At 44.9% G+C, this 17,104-nt stretch overlaps 1 long non-coding RNA gene across 1 annotated transcript in view; it reads right to left on the reverse strand.

Annotated features, from left to right (window-relative positions):
- Positions 1-8,111, reverse strand: part of LOC112551033 — a 33,641-nt gene extending 25,530 nt beyond the window's left edge. Inside the window, exons 1-2 of the long non-coding RNA XR_003095143.1 lie at positions 7,957-8,111; positions 6,125-6,235 (exon numbers count right to left, since the gene is read on the reverse strand). This is a non-coding gene — a long non-coding RNA (uncharacterized LOC112551033). The remainder of the gene's footprint in view (positions 1-6,124; positions 6,236-7,956) is intronic.
- Positions 8,112-17,104: the final 8,993 nt, after the last annotated feature.

The following is a 17,104-nucleotide window of genomic DNA, read 5'->3' on the forward strand; positions in this document are numbered from 1 at the left end:
ATCAAAGGCAGGTCCTGCCAGACCAACCTGATGGCCTTTTATGACCAGGTAACTAAATCCCTGGATGATGGTGTTGCCATGGACGTAGTCTTTCTGGACTTTAAGAAGGCCTTTGACACTGTCTCTCACCCCATTCTCATTAATAAATTGAGCAACTGTGGCATTGATGCCTACACAGCTGGATGGGTCAAAAATTGGCTGATGGGGTGCACCCAGAGAGTGGTGGTGGACAGGTCGTACTCGACCTGGTGAGATGTGAGCGGTGGGGTACCCCAGGGCTCGGTCCTGGGACCTACACTGTTCAACCTCTTCATCAGCGACTTGGACAAGGGGGTGGCAAACATGTTGTCCAAGTTTGCCAATGACACCAAGATGTGGGGAGAGGTAGGCACACTCGAAGGGAGAGAGAGGCTGCAATTAGATTTAGACAGACTACAGAAGTGGGAGGATGGTAATAGGATGGGCTTCAATGTAGGTAAATGCAGGGTGCTGCACCTTGGGAGAAGGAATCCACAACACGCATACAAGCTGGGGAGCTCCCCCCTTGAGAGCACAGAGGTGGAAAGGGATCTTGGAGTCATTATTGACTCCAAGATGAACATGAGCCGCCAGTGCCAGACTGCAGCCAGCAAAGCCAACTGCACCTTGCTGTGCATCCAAAGATGCATCTCAAGCCGGTCCAGAGAGGTGATACTCCCCCTCTACGCGACTTTCGTCCGGCTTCAGTTGGAGTACTGTGCCCAGTTCTGGGCACTGCACTTTAAGAAGGGTGTGGCCTGCCCTGAGAGGGTCCAGAGGAGGGCCACCCGCTTGGTGAGAGGGCAATAGGGCAGGCCCTATGAGGAGAGGCTGAGGGACCTGAACCTGTTCAGCCTCAGCAAACGGAGGCTGAGGGGGGGCTTGGTGGCGGGCTACAAATTCCTTAGGGGAGATCAGCAGCAAATAGGAAGGGTCCTATTCCCCCCAGCAGCACCTGGGGTGATGAGGAACAATGGCCAGAAACTGCTGGAGAATAGGTTCAGGTTAGAGATTAGGAGGCACTATTTCACTGTTAGGGTGGCTAGGATCTAAAACCAACTTCCTAGGGAAGTGATTCTCACTCCTACCTTGGGAAAATTCAAAAAGAGGTTGGATGAACACCTGCCTGGGGTCGTGTGATCCCAGTGTGTGCTTCAGCCAGTGGTGGGGGTTAGACTAGATGTTTGGGGTCAGAAGGGACCTAAATAGATCTACTATGAAACTATGAAATGCCAAAATACATAGGTATTTAAAATTTATTTTATTATAGTGATTGAGGCACTGGTAGGCTTCCAAATTGCTTTAAAATTGTAAATATATCAATAAACATTGATACCAACCCAACCCCTCTATGCTCTAGGCATAGAAATGACTAGCTACGCTTTTAACCCCACCCCCTCCCTTGTTTGTGCTCCCTGGACTTGGCAAGTGATCTAGGCATCTGGGGTTATGGGGAAGCAGAGCTACTAGCATGCCTTTCATACTTCCTGAGCACCATGTAGCAGTGAAGCTGCTCAAGCTGGAAGCATTTGTGAAGCAGATCAAGGCTGAGGGGAGCTTGGGGTTTGCAGCCACTGCTGTGGCACCTGTCACTTCTGCTGCACCCCCCCACCCCGTTTTCAACTTCCTAGATCTGCCTATGACTCTGTGAATATGTATAGAGTCTTGTTACTTCTCCTTGTTGAAATATTTTATGAAAATATACTTTTGCATGCTTGAAACTGAAATGCTCCTGAAATTGAAATTCTAGCCCCATTGAAGCACATGACTTAAAGCACCTTCTACTAGGGGAGAGAGAATTGTAAATCACAATAATGATGTCGACTAGGAAATTCCAGAAGCTTTTTTAAATGTCATTTAGGCATCCACCTCACTTTGCATTTCACTGGGAGCTGGACATTGAAACTCATGATAAATATTGTTCAAATAGATTGCCACACAGTGAGCAAAAGATAATGCAATTCAATTCTTAGCTTAAAGTTGGATGTCCAGACTCAACATCTGACTGCATTTTAGATAGTGCAGCACCATAAACCACTTAGGCCCCCTCTACAGATTACAGGTATTGTCCAATTAACTGGTTAATTGTGCAATTACCTTGAGACCAGATACACATGCAAAGTAGCTGTCACAATAAAACACTCCAATCAGCTATAAAGTTAGACCTAAAAAATGTGTACTAACTTTATAGCTGGTTGCTAAGGAACTTTAATCTGCATGTATAGCAGGGTCTCCCCTGCAACTGGAAGCCCTGTCAGCTCTGGGCTCCCAGCCACAGGGATGCACCTTGCAAGGGCTGCAAGTCCCACAACTGATTGAGACTCTCAGCCCCAGAAGTTGCAGACTCTGATACCCAGCAGAGTCCCACAGCTGCAGATGCATCCATGGGGCAGGGAGATCACTACAGCAGTAATCCTCCTGCCCCAAGGGTTTCATGCACTCCCAGAATGGGAGGAGGGAGGGGAATTGCCACAGTGACAATGCTCTTGCCATGGGGATCATGCACCGCTGGGGCAAGAGATGGCTGCAGCACTGATCTCCCAACTGTAGTGTATACCTGGGGTGCTCCTGCAGCTGGGATCCCCTCAGCTGAGGGGGCTTCCAGTTGTGAGAGCTTGCTTGTGCAGGGGGGGCTCAGGATTGGGCCTTCACTGGCAATAAAGTGTGATGGAATCGAATGCACAATCTATAATCGCACTTCCTACTATGAGTGGCATGGCAGGAAGTGTGATTTTGTGGATGACACATTAGATCCCATTGTGCCTTTACCTATACATGTAGAGGGGGCCTTCGGCCCAGATTCTCAAAGGTCATTCCCATTTAGGTACTTAAAGTAGGCTCTGACCCAACCACTTTTCAGGGGGTAGATGAGATCAGGTATTGACAGTCCCCTAATGATGCAGCACAGATCTCCAGGATTCAGTTTTCTGGTCCTTTTGCTACTAACTTACTGCTCATCTCCTATGTGCTAGAACAGCAATTCTTAACCAAGGTGCCAGATCTTTTTAAGGGTGCCATGAGCTATGATGAGATAACTGAGGCATTAGCTGATAAGCAGAAAAAAAAAGTCAAGCAGATAAGCACAGACTCGGGCTTGTCCCTACCTGGATGATCCTTCACCCCCACTGTGAGGCCCCTCTGCAAAGAATTAAGCACTGTAATATATAAACTAGTTTTTGAAAGTGGATACTACTAATTTCACAAAACTTAAGGACATGTGCCTTGAATCTAATGAATAGTGCCTCAAGTCCAAAAAGGGTTGAGAACCACTGCACTAGAAGCTACCTGTGCATTTAAAACTTTACCCTAAAAAGCCCCTTGCCTCAATTTTGTGTTTAGCCCAGCCAAAGCTCTAGAACACCCAGCATGCTGCTCACTGGCTAGAGCACTCGTGGTGCTCTGGTGTGGTGCCAGAGGACTGGAAAAGGGCCAATGTGGTTCCCATTTTCAAAAAAGGGAGGAAGGAGGACCCAGGAAACTACAGGCCAGTTAGTCTTACCTCGATCCTGGGTAAGCTTCTTGAGAGAATTATCCTGGTACATGTCCACGAGGGGCCAGCAGGGGAGATTATGCTTAGGGGCAACCAACATGGGTTCATTAGAGGCAGGTCCTGTCAGACCAACCTGGTGGCCTTCTATGACCAGGTCACAAAATCCTTAGACACAGGTGTCGCGGTGGACGTAGTCTTTCTGGACTTTAGGAAGGCCTTCGGCACTGTCTCTCACCCCATTCTCATTAAAAAAACTAGGGGACTGTGGCATCGATACCTACACAGTCAAATGGGTCACTAACTGGCTGAAGGGCTGCACCCAGGGAGCGGTGGTGGGCGGGTCTTATTCGACCTGGAGGGATGTGGGCAGTGGGGTTCCCCAGGGCTTGGGCCCGCACTGTTCAACATCTTCATCAGCGACTTGGACAAGAGGGTAAAAAGCACTCTGTTCAAATTTGCAGATGACACTAAGATGTGGGGGGAAGTGGGCACGCTAGAAGGGAGGAATAGGCTGCAATCAGACCTCGACAGGTTACAGGGGTGGGCAGATGAGAACAGGATGGGTTTCAACACTGACAAGTGCAAGGTGCTGCACCTGGGGAGGAAGAACCAGCAGCATACCTACAGGCTGGGGAACTCCCTTCTTGTCAGTGCAGAGGCAGAAAAGGATCTTGGACTCCCCCTCTACGCGACACTGGTCAGGCCGCTGTTGCAGTACTGCATCCAGTTCTGGGCGCCGCACTTCAGGAGGGATGTGGACAGCATTGAGAGGGTTCAGAGGAGAGACACTCAGATGATCAGGGGGCAGCAGGACAGGCCCTATGAGGAGAGGCTGAGGGACCTGAACCTGGGTCAGCCTCCACAAGAGAAGGCTGAGGGGGGAGCTAGTGGCCATTTACAAACTAGTCAGAGGGGACCAGCAGGCATTGGGGGAGTCCCTGTTCCCCCGAGCACTACCACGAGTGACAAGAAATAATGGTCACAAGCTGGCAGAGAGTAGATTCAGACTAGACATCAGGAGGCACTACTTCACTGTCAGGGCGGCTAGGATCTGGAACCAACTTCCAAGAGAAGTGGTGCTGACTCCTACCCCGGGGGGGGTTGGGGGGGGCAGTGTCTTTAAAAGGAGGCTGGATGAACACCTTGCCAGGGTCGTTTGATCCCAGTACTCTTTCCTGCCATGGCAGGGGGGCAGACTTGATGATCTGCTTAGGTCCCTTCTGACCCTACAACTATGAAAAACATTCTAGTAAGCTTGTACTAAAACTACAGAAAAGAACACCTGCCAGGGGATGACACCTTGATGAGGAAGGTGGAAGAGAGGATCAAGGACATAACATTTCACTGTGCAAAAAGTGCATCAAACACTTGAAGGATGCTTATTGCAAGACAAAGAGGCAGCATGACTAGAAATGCCTATCTGTCCCTTCTGCAGGGAACCAGACTGGCTGCTTGCCACCACATTGCGTATGGAACCCCCAGTTCAGTATGGCAGGATCTTGAGGAGGAATGGGCTGAATTTTAGGCCAGAGGCAGAAAATAGGAACAGCACTAGAGAAAACCCTCACCAGCAGGCTTGCAGGAACAAGACCCCTGTTCTGAAACAATGCCCTAGAGTAGGTCATATAGTGGGAAGGGTTAACATAGGTATTAGACCTGTATTCCAAGAAGATGGACCTTGGGGTTAGGGATGGACCCAGGGAACAGCTCAGAGAGGAACCAGCACAGGAATCAGAGCTACAGCCATGTAAGTGGTTCCCACTGTTTTTGTTACAGAGGAAAATGCAATCTAAATGGGAGGCATTTCCAAGAAATAACTAGTAAAACTATTGCCATGCCTCCCATATTACATACACAAGGGGAAAACTTTGGCTTCAGGAAAAAGCAGAAGCAGCTATTTTTGTTGTGTCTTATTGTGTTTTCCTAGTATTGTCCCTTAAGGCCAAAGTCCTCATGTTCAGCACTGCAGGGATCAGTTGCTTGTGGCAGTTTTGCAGCACTGGGACACCATGTTCTCTGCCATGAGGAGCCAGAGGCATCCTTGGTTCCTGTCCCTCCACAGGACTGGACAGGGTCAAGTCAGAGGCAGAGCAAGTATAAGTTATGCATATATCTACTGAGGGCAACTGTTAAGATCCACCCTGGATATGATTCCAGAGAGTTATAATAATAAATGTTAGTTCAACACAGGAGTGTCCAGAATGTTGTTGTTGAATTCACAACATATCAGTTTTCCTTCTCATTCCTGCAAACCCTTTCTATACGTGATCCAAGCTCAATGGCTCAATGTTTAGTTTGAGAGGAGATAGTAGGGTTCCCAAGGGGTTCTTGTCGTAAGTCTGATACTGCTTATTTGGAGGATGTGACTGAGTGCATACTTAGCAAATTTACAGATGACACCAAGGTGTGTGGAGTTACTGACAGTCTGCAAGATTGGATTAGTGCTCAAAATGACCTGGATAATCTGGAAAAATAGCTCAAAATTAATTAAATTAAATTAAATTCCACAAGAACAAAGTTAGGACAGAACAATCATATGCACAACACTTCTTCCTCCAGGGTTAAATTTAGCACTACTTACTTCATTTGTATCGCTATAGGATCATGTACACATACCAGTAATAGCTGCTGCATGCTCCTAAGTGGCAGCTTTGCATCTCTTTTGAAACTGGTCTAAGGAGACGTTTTTCCAGGTCATGAGTGGAGATTTGATAATTTTTTAGATACCTGAAAAGTAGTTATAAAGAGAACGGTGGTAGACTATTCTCTGTGGTTCCAGAAAAGAGGACAAAGCAACAGCTTATAGTACAACATGGGAAATTTGGGTTAGATATTAAGAACTTTCTCACTATGAGAGTGGTTAAGCATTGAAACAGATTACCTAGAGAGGTTGCTGACTCCCTATCCTCAAGTGTTTTTCAAAGCAGCTAGACTAGTGATTCTCAACCAGGGTGATGCAAATCCTTTTAAGGGTGCCACAGGATGCTGTGCAATATTAGCTTGCTTAGGTGTGCAACCACCTATTCATGATTCACAAGATAAACCTAGAAATTACAAGCAGGTTATCTACAGGATCAAAAACATTTTGACCTGTTGTGGTCTTTCGTTAGTTCTTTGCAACAGAAAAATTATTAGTATTACTACTAAATAATATTATTTTTCCATAGTCAAGAAATGAGTGAAAGCTAAGACCTGGCATTTTCCCTCGAGTCTAATGAGGGGTGCCTTGAGTCTAGAAATATTGAGAACCACCGGCCTAGGCAAACACTTGACTGCAACAGTTTATAAACAGGGGTAGTTCTGCCTTGGGCAGGGGGGTTGGAGTAGACCCCCTGGGGCCCTCTCTAGCCCAGCTTTTCCTCTAATTCCAAAATGGATTCCAAGTAATGGGAAAAAATTGCATATGCAATAGGGGACCCAGTCTTACTAAAACTGTACTGACTACTAAATAAAATTTAGAAGTGTTTGCTCTTCTCACCTCTGATTATATAGCAGTATGTAGCTGTATGGAGATGGAGATCATCTACCAAACATGAGTGCATATTGCAGCATACTGCCCTTTAGAAATAGCATACTGGTCAACTGAAATAGAGTTAAACTATTATTAGCATTAAGACTACTTGCAGATGTTAAAAAAAAAAAAAAAGCGGCACCTCATTTTAAACTCAGTGTACTCCCACGCCGAGCCCAGTGCATGCCCAGAAGAGGTAGCGTGTTAGTTGGACCTGGCTTGCCTGACATCTGTATACATTGGTCATTTTAGTGGGGCTTTTTTGGTGCTTTTATCTAATAGCTGATTGAATCAGCTTTAGATAAAGGCACCAAAAAGCTCCACTGAAGTGCCTGATGTACAGATGCTGCAGAGCCAGGTCAAAGTAATATGTTGTTTTTTCTGGTAGTGTTTTTTTGTTTTGTTTTGTTTTTTTTGGGGGGGGGTGTTGTTTTTTTTAACATCTGCAAGCACCTTAAAATGTTATCCCAAGTCACCTGTATTATAAACTACAGCACCTGAATTGAAGTTCTTGTGCTGGCAGTCCTCCTTTTGCAGCATGCTGCCACGCCTGGGGAATTCAGTTAGCAAGCCTATTCTGCCTAATAGAGCATACACAGTTAATGTTTTCCTGAATTTTCTCTTGCTCCTGGCTGGGGATGCCTGAGCATTTTTCACAAAGGAACTGAAAATAGATTAGTGAGATTCATGAACTAGGCACACTTCCAGTGACTGCCCTATAGCTCACACGCTCTGTCCATACCATAAATTGTCTGTAGTCTGGCACTATGACCAGTAGTGGTTTTTGCACAAGCCAATACAAAGATAAAAGAACGTTATACTAAGCAGACAAACGCCTCAACCTCTGGCCTTGCCATGAAACAGAATATGAAAGGGGTAGATTCTTTTCTTTCATTTTACAGATAAAACAACAGCAGCCCCCTAAACACGTACGTACCAATTTCCGTGTCAGGTCCTTCCACTTCTGCCGAGTCCAAGCAGCTATACAGAATCTTGACTGAATCAGTATGAGGTAGAGAGAATGTGCAGAGATGGCCTGCTGCTTGACATCATATGAACTTTAGGTATGGCTAGATGGACACTTGCACAACTGAAGAGGGAAGGCAGAACAGCATACGGAGTGGGCAGAGACTGAGGAAGAAGGAGTGGCCATACCGTTCCTATTACATGACTCAGAAGACAAGGAAGCTGGACAAAGCACAGCAGGAACCATCTGCATGACTGCTCAACCGGATGATCACCAGGCTGCAGTCCCCTGCACTTGTATTTCTTCCAGTTCTCTCACATTCTCCTCCATATTACCATGTCCTGCACTGGACAGTTTGGGGGTGGATGAACTGTGAACCTTTCCATGGTCCCTGTTCAATCTAACTCCATACAATCAGAACTGAGAAGAACAGACACCCAGTTCACCACTAGTAGAACTGTACAACTTGCATTTCCCTTAATGGCACACTTTAGTATGTGTGTGCATATTTTTTACTCATTTGTTTACAGGCAGCTAGGATTCAATGCTTTTGAAATCACTGTTTATTTTAATACCGTTTCCTTTTGTTACAAAATTAGTATAGTTGTACAATAAGTTAGTATCGCCTTTTTCATTGGAATAGAAGAATCAAGGACTTGTATCCAAAGCTTTTAATAAAAGATCAAACTTTTTTAAGCACAAAGGCAATTAGAAATTGATACATATACTTGTGTAGGACAAAGCATCACCTTTCCCCACCATGCCCCATTTTTACACAAACATTACTGCATACTGCAGGGATGCAAGCACACGAGCCCCAACTCCACTATTTTCCTTCTGCTTGACTGGACCTAGGCTCAGCAATGCCAAAGAAATTTTCTGACTGTCTGTACTAGCGCTGCAAACCAACAGTGTCTTGAACCCGCCCCTGGTGAAAATTCTTATCCTTGCAGATATCATGCAGAGTATAGCATGCCACATTTATACAGATGGCTTTGACACTGGCATCCAATAGATCTAATATGCAGTGCCTGCTTGTCTTCAGCTTGTCTCAGACACACTCCACCAGCAATCTGCAACTGCTTAGTGTGTGATTAAATCATCTGCTGCCAGGTACACTATGGTCAGGGTAACATTTGTATAAGCCATGGGTCCAATGCAGCCAAACATGAATTGATGATCATGGTATTTGGTGGGGAGATTTCCCTTTTCTCCCAACAAGTAAAACTCCAGATTTCTTCAGCACCCTGTCATCATGAACCCTGCTGGTTCATTCTGCACTGGCATTCAGGAACCTATCTTTACAGGTGACAAAGTTCTGCAGAGGAACTGAACTAACTTCTGGCTGTCTTCCTGCTCCATAAAGGACAACAAGAGTATAGGGAGCTGCAATTTACTGATTCTCTCTCATTATTTCTTCTCAGAGGCACATTTACCTTATCACCCAGGCACATCTATCACAAATCACTTCTCACATTTATAATTAATGGAAACATGATTAAACATCATCTGCCTAAGGCAAACATAAAAATGTGAACATAGATACAAGCACCTCTGGCAGTTGGCTATGACCTGGAATACAGGTAAGAACTTTGAGCTGTCTCTTCACCAAAACCCAAATTCTGCTAGATTCAGCCAGGAAAATAGAGGATGATGTTTGAAGACACTCTTTTGCAAACAGTGGCCACAAGTCAAGCAACAGAAGAGTCCTTATGGTAGAAGTGGGGAGAAGTGCTGTGAAACACAAACAAAAAGTAGCTTTCACTTACTCCCGAAGCAGGGAGGAGTTTTGTTTTTCATGGAAAAGATTAGCCCTTTGTGAACTTTCCACTAAATTTGACTGTCCAGCCTGAAACACCAAGGGGACACAGGTGGTGTGCCCGCTGGTCAGTAGCTAGCAGGTCATATTTGCTGTCACAAACAAAGTTGTTTTTATCCCCAAAACTACCAGTACCTAAGTCAGGCTCCAAGAGCCAGCAATGATACAATCCAGGAGCAAAAAAGGATTTTTCTATACATGAATTACAATTTCAGCTGATATCAATACAAGTAGCAGCTGCTTAGCACCTGTGGGAATCAAACTAACTGTACTGTACTTTGGACACAGAGTGAACAGGTGAATAAGTTTCAGCTTTTCATTGCTGAAAACCTAATACTTCACCTTCCTCCCAGGGCATGCTACATTTTTCCAGGTGACTCTCCCTCAATGGTCCCCTTGATTTGGCTTCTTATCTGTTCCTCCCAATCCAAAGTGTATGTTTTTGGCCAAAACTTTCTCCCAGAATGTTCCCATCCCAATGATCAGGATATTTCCAGAACTGGATCAGAGAAACCTCCCTAACTGCTCTGCTTTCCCAGTAGTTTCTCATATCAACATCTCAACAAACTTGTGGGTAGTGATGGCTAGAAAATGATCTTTAGAGGTTTGCTTTTGGGAATTGGCTTGTGGGTAAATATATATGCATTAGAATAATGGTTCAGGACAGCAGCAAGTGTTAATTGATTTCTAAAGGTCTGGTTCTCACACAGCTTCATAGCCTTCAAGGCAGACGGGATGTCTCAAACAACAAGGCCAACACATATACACATAGCCTGGGAAATTGGAGGCATGTACCACACTGTTCCATAACATGAGATAAAGTGACACCAGCTCACAAGGTCCAAGAGTGGGGGGCCTGAAAGTTCCAGTTTTGGGGAGCAGATCAAATTAGGAAAAGGCCCGGAAAGCCCAAATTAGGATGGGTGTATGTGATGGGCTTGTAAAGCAAAGGAATATACTGACAGGATGGAACGTGGACAGCATTATGACCACAGAAAGACTAATCAGCAATAGCCACGGATGAAGAGTCATCAGGAGGGGAACAGAATACAAAAGCAGAGACTTTAGAGCAACAAAGAAGGGTCCCGGAGAGGGGTTCCCCCCCACCCCAAGAGGGGAACCCGAGGCACCATGGACAGAGGGCACACTACCAGCCTGTCTCATCCACCCCACTGGAGTGGGGTGGGTGTCTCGGCCTCCAACCTCCAGGCTGCTGACATCTGACATTCAAGAGAGAACCTCAGAGTGAAGCTCACAACCTGGCCAGATGCATCTTGACTCTGATGACAACCCTAGGATTGGTAGCTATAGAATTGCTTGCATTATTTTTTTCTGTTATCTCTGTGTAGCAATAAATTTGCCTATTATCAAATGGAAAGGTCATGGATGGTTTGAGGGTTTTGGGTTCCCCCCGGAACAAGGCATCCGGGTCATAAATCCAGTGTCGCATGGCTCTTTGAATTGTTCAACCATTGTAACTGTGGCTGTGTGTGCACACTTGTGCAGGCATCCTACAAGAGTAAATATATGGATAGTATTCTTAACCCTTCACCAAAGCGTTCTAGAAGCTCAGTGGCGTTCAGAGCTTATGCTGCAAGGCAGACAACCTATGAAGCCATCCAGCTGTCAGATGCTCCATCTGGAAACTTGCCAGTTTCCTAAAAGATAAGCAGATCTTTAGGGAGCATGTAGAATAGATGTGGTCTATCTTGCTTACACAACATTCCTATCAGGTAAGGGTTACTATTATTTGACTATAATTTTAAAGGTGACCTAAGGGGTGCCAGAGGAAAGAATGTTATTTGCAAGTTGGTTTGATTTGATTTGGTTTCATCTCCTTCAGCCCAGTGATTCCCACCAGGGAATTCAGCTTTTGTGACACGTAAAGAAACTTACTCTTCCATGTTTTAAGCGGTCTAGAAAAGGATATCAAAGTATTTAGAAAAACTGAATGAATGGAGTAGATATGATGCAGCAAACTATTGAGGATTTTGATTTAAATTTGCAACACCTCAGTTTAGACAGTGTCATATTCAGAGGGTTCCTTAGAGACTGAAGCTGTGCTAAGGACTTTCAACAGGCTCCACAGGCAAGTGTTCTCTTCTCTCAAATTCTCAAACCCACGCCATTGCCCAAATGCACCAGGAACATGAAACTCCTATATTTTAAATCACAGGAAGTGTATCATGAAACTACCACCAATATAGCAGCACCAAGGATATGTTAAGTAAATGTAAGGCAAAGGCAGTTTTGGGTACATTTTCTACTATGTCATTCACACCAAATTTAATTGGCCCAAATTTATCTCTGTGACATAGTAGTAGCACTCTAGAAGCTGTCAGAGCCTGGTTCATCCTGCTCCTGCTGCAGCGGGACATGTAATAGCCAAATACAGAATTTATTTTCTAACTTCCTATAAGATGCACAAGTTTACAGCACTACTGGTATATAGGGGTGCACTAATAAGGATTTTCTTGGCCAATACTGACAGCCAGTTATTCAGTAGTATATCAACCAATACTAATCAGATAACTGATTTACAGGAATGCAGCCAGGCAGCATGAAGCCCTGCAGGTAAGTCTGTGGAGGGGAAGGGGTGTGGGGGAGCGAAGGGGCGTGGAGGGTGCAGATTGAGAGCCCCACGATGAGGGAGGGAGTGGGGCAGGGGCTGGGTGGGGGCGCTGCCCAGCCAGTGTGGTTAATGGTACCCAGGGGCCAGGGCGGGGAGCAGAATGGAGCCGCGGGTGGCTCATCCAGGGAATCAGCATCCCAGCACTTAAAAATGGTAGCAGGGATTGCTTGAACTAAAACTTGTCGAAAGAGCTTTAGTTCAAGCACCACCACTACCACTTTTAAGTTTGGGGATACTTTTAGGAGCAAAGCCAAACAGGGGGAGGGTGGAGAAGGGCTGCCTACTTTGGGCTCAGGGTTCTCTGCCCTGCTGCCTTTGCCTCAGGAGCCATGCACTGGCTGTGCCGTGTCTCCTGCCTGCCCAGCAGCAGAAGACAACTCGCCGCTGCCACTGCTAGTGGGCAGGGGATGTATGGCCAGCACACAGCTCCTAAGGCAAAGGCAGAAGGCTGGAGTTCCTCAAGCCCACAGCAAATAGCCTACCTCTGCCTCGCACACAAGTCTGGGAGGGCACATGCCCCACATGGCTCCCCCGGGGGGTGCACGCAGTGGTGGGGAGCCACACATGGTTCCACCCTGTTCCCTGCCCCGGGGTCCACTTTACCACTCTGTCTGGGCAGCGACCCAGCCCCACTCCCTCCCTCACCATGGGGACCTCTATCTGCTCCCCCCCATGCCACTTCCCCTCCACAGACTTACCTGCACACTACCTGGGTGCAATCCTGGCCATGTGTATGCTGTGGCTGCATGTATACAAGCAACATCCAGGGGCCAGAGCCAGAAGACATATTGTATTTATCAGTACATTAATCAGCTACACCAGCCAAAAAAAGCCAATAATGTTAATTTTACTTTTTTATCAGTGCTGATCCAATATAGCACTGATATATTGGTGTACCTCTACCAGTATGGATCTGTTAAGAGTTGTGGATCATATCAGAGGGACAAAGGAATCACTTAGGAGTCCTAAAAAATGCCCCTATACAGCTAGAAAAATGCTGCTCCCCAGCCATCCTAAATCATGCAGTCACAGCCACTGAAATTACCACAAACCCAATTCAAATCAATGGTTGACCTGGTCAACCACCACACACAAGGCCTGCCAAACAGCATTCCCAAGGGCCCAGTGGACAGTATCACCAAGTCCAGCCTTAGTACAGATTCCAAATCTTTCCAAGACTAGAATTTGGCCCTAAGCAAGGGTTTAAGAAAGACAATGAAGAGGAACCCACACTAGCTATTAATTCTCTTTTCTTCTTTTGATGAGGTTCTGATAGGTCCAATAGCTACACTTGATTATGGGTTAGAAGGACACTGATTGGACTACCACTGTTACTTGGCAATGATACTAACAAAGCAGAAGGCTGAGATCAACAACTGGGGGGCCTGAATAATGTAGGATTGACACAAAGTATGGATGATATGATTTACACTATAAATTGATTTCCAAATTGCTGCTGGGAATTGCAGTTCCTGTTTGTTTCTTTTTCATTTTTTAACTGGGTAAGTCCTAGAAACAAAACAGCCACCTCCTCAAATATACTGACATTTGTAAACTGTCTGTACATTTGACAGAACACTATATAACCTCCAGAAACACACCATCTCCAGAAGGGGGATAGGGAGATCAATCCACGCCTAAAAAAGGGGATTAGAATGCTTTTACCTGGCTCCACTTTGGAAAGATATTTGCTAGCCTGGCCTGCCATACATTCCTGAAAAGCAAGAAGAATGGGTACACATTCCTGATAAAATGGGATAACACGAGGCACCAGTGTAAGTTAACCCCTTACCTAAACAGCAGAACTAACACTGATATCTTATTTATTAGCTCTCCAGGGCAGACGGATGCCCATAGAATTCTTCAGCACAATAAGAGGCGTGCGTGTGTGCATCCACTTGACACATGAATCCTTTCACAGATCTTGGAGGTCAGATACTTTGCTGAAGTCCCAAAATATCATTAATGGCTGTGCAGTAAGAAGAGGCAGCTACTTCACTCCAGGGAAAACAGGACCCCAGGTCTCTAACACCATTTACATAGACAATGGCTCTGTGGAAGAGACAGGATAAAGTCCTACCCATGTCTGAACACTTCATGATTTGGTAATATATAGCAAATGGAGAATCCTAGTGAATAATTACCACTTGCATCTTCACCAGAACAGAAGGAATCCTATTCAAAGCATGAGGGAGTAAACATGCACATGTACAGCTGAAGCCCCCTGGGTAGTCTAGGCTAGGTAAGGCAAATGAGGGCTAATATCCAAAGCCAAGATTTCAGTCAATAAGTGAGCCCATGTCTTCCTACCAGGTCAAGACAGGAAACTATCTTTTCCAGTCCTTAACCTGGTGATGAGCATTGGAGAATAGATTGGCCCAATGTTTCCATAATACTCTGCAGAAGGCTAGGCCAAAATACAAAACTAGGAGTTCAAAAGGGACAGCTGAACATTGGGAAAATAAATAACATTTCTCCATTCCAGAATTTCTTTCAGCAGACTGGCTGATCCAAAGGTCTTCTTCAAGCTTTTTCTCACTCTTTTCCTAGAAACTCAATGATGGTTCTTTTCCTACCTGGAAGAAATTAACCTAAATAAAACTGGACTCTTTCCTTGTTGTTGATTAGGATGAGCCTGGCTGCAAAAAGTCTTCTTAGCTGACAAATACTTAAAAAAAATTGCAAGCAAGAAAACAAACCCAATAAGCTGCGAGTCTAGTTTAATACCATACAACATACTCTTTGAAACTAAATGACCAATAAGAGACTCTCCTGGACCCCAAAGGAGAATATTTAGCAGCATATGCAACAGACTGTGGCCAAAAGAAACAAACATCTAGTAGGTGGTTCTTCCAGGCAACTCCCCCTCCCCCCGCCACTTCACCTGCAAAGGTTCTAGCTCTCCAGTTTGGGTGACCTGGATAGCATCTGCTTTCCTTACTTCTTCAAAAAGAAGTTTAGAATGCTTCCCCAGCCCTATAACTCACACTGCCCCTAGGAACATTCTTGCTGTCAGACATCTTCTCCACCAGCCTGCTTTATATGATCTACAACAGTCTCTCTCAGACACCATTTGTTACTGACAAGATGAATTAATCAAAGTGCATATTACAAATGACAAACCCCTGTTGTTCCCTGTAGTATCAAAGGTTGCAATTGTTAATATTACCCCAGCTCAAAGCAAAATGGTACTGTTACTAATCAGAGGAAAATTGTACAATAACCAACATCTCTCCCTCAAGTCTAAGTAAATCTATGCTGGAATGCAGTCTGATGATGCAACTGCTAAGCACTGTAGATCAAAGAGTAGAGAGGGTGTCAAACCACCACTAGAGATGACTATGGTTATTGAAGTTGCTAGGGAATTGGGAGGATTTCAGAGCACAGTGTATGCAGGAGGAATGCTTGTGGTTCAAGAGTGGATTTCATGGTAACAGAGAGTCAGCATGGTATCAAAATATACATCTGGGTTGAAAGAATATGCCAGAAAGGTATCCCACAGTCTTCCAAGATTGGAAGTCACAGGATTGGTGGATATACAGGTCAAACTGCAGCCCTAATCTGTATATAGTTTAAAGCTCAGGAAAGTAAGAGCTGCCAGCATGTGTGGATGGCTCAGTGAGGGATTAGTTTCTAGCTCATGATGAGCTTCACATTTCCTCTTGACACAGCTCCAAAAGAACAAGTCAACCAGAAAGAGAAAACACAGTCTAGTTTTACTGCCTGGCACAGGTTTCAAATATCAGACAGTTGTAAAAGCATTAATACTGTTTGTTGTGCTTTCAGGAGAGCAGAATCTAGCAACCTTTCAATTTATGGCAGAATATTGCTCCTCTGCTAGAGCCAGGATTACTCCAAGTAAAAAAAAGCTCAACAGTGGAAATGGAAGACTAGAGTGGTGTCTTCACACTTGGATACTAAAATTCAAGCTAAGCTACCATCTATAAAAGACAGGGAACAAGCTCTTAAAGAGGTACCTCCTTTCTGGTTGGAGCAGGGGAAGGGAAATACCTAAGCTTTTACTTACCTAGTCAATATACCTCTCCAGCGAAGTCACAACAAGTCCATGGACTTCAGTGTGAAGGGAGGGAAAACTACCCTGCTGTGGTTTAAAATGCTAAGATGAACTTTCCAGCCATTCATTCCCCAAATCCAAATACCACCAATGGAACTACAACATCCTTTTCTTACAGAAGCACCCATCCTCTATGCAAGTAATGGGGGATTGGTCTGCTATGAAGACTTGCACCAAGGGAAATTAAGACTGAGGGACTTTTATGAGGATAATGGAGGTTTGTAGTAATAAATTCAAGGGGAGTAAAAATACCATTCTGCTTTTGTTTTTAATTAATTCCAAACATGATTTCTTCTAAGACTTTTGCACAGAATGGCTTATTAGTAAATCAGCCCTTTGTCTGGTTGATACCAGGTAAGCCAGGTGAAGTAATGAGAGAAGCAGTTTAAACCCCATTTAAAACAAAATCAACCATTTTTTCTTGGGAATTACACAACAAAAAGAACAAAGGGGAAGATGAAATAAAAACACTCCCATAGATCCTACCCACCCCCACCTCCCTGCCCATCTTCCCCAAAATTAACATAACTAATTATGGATCTGGGTTTTTTTTTGTTTTTTAAAGAGGTGGAGGGAAAGCCTCTTGGGTTCA

This window comes from Alligator sinensis, unplaced genomic scaffold (assembly GCF_000455745.1).
Source record: "Alligator sinensis unplaced genomic scaffold, ASM45574v1 scaffold487_1, whole genome shotgun sequence".
NCBI classification, from domain to species: Eukaryota; Metazoa; Chordata; order Crocodylia; family Alligatoridae; genus Alligator; species Alligator sinensis.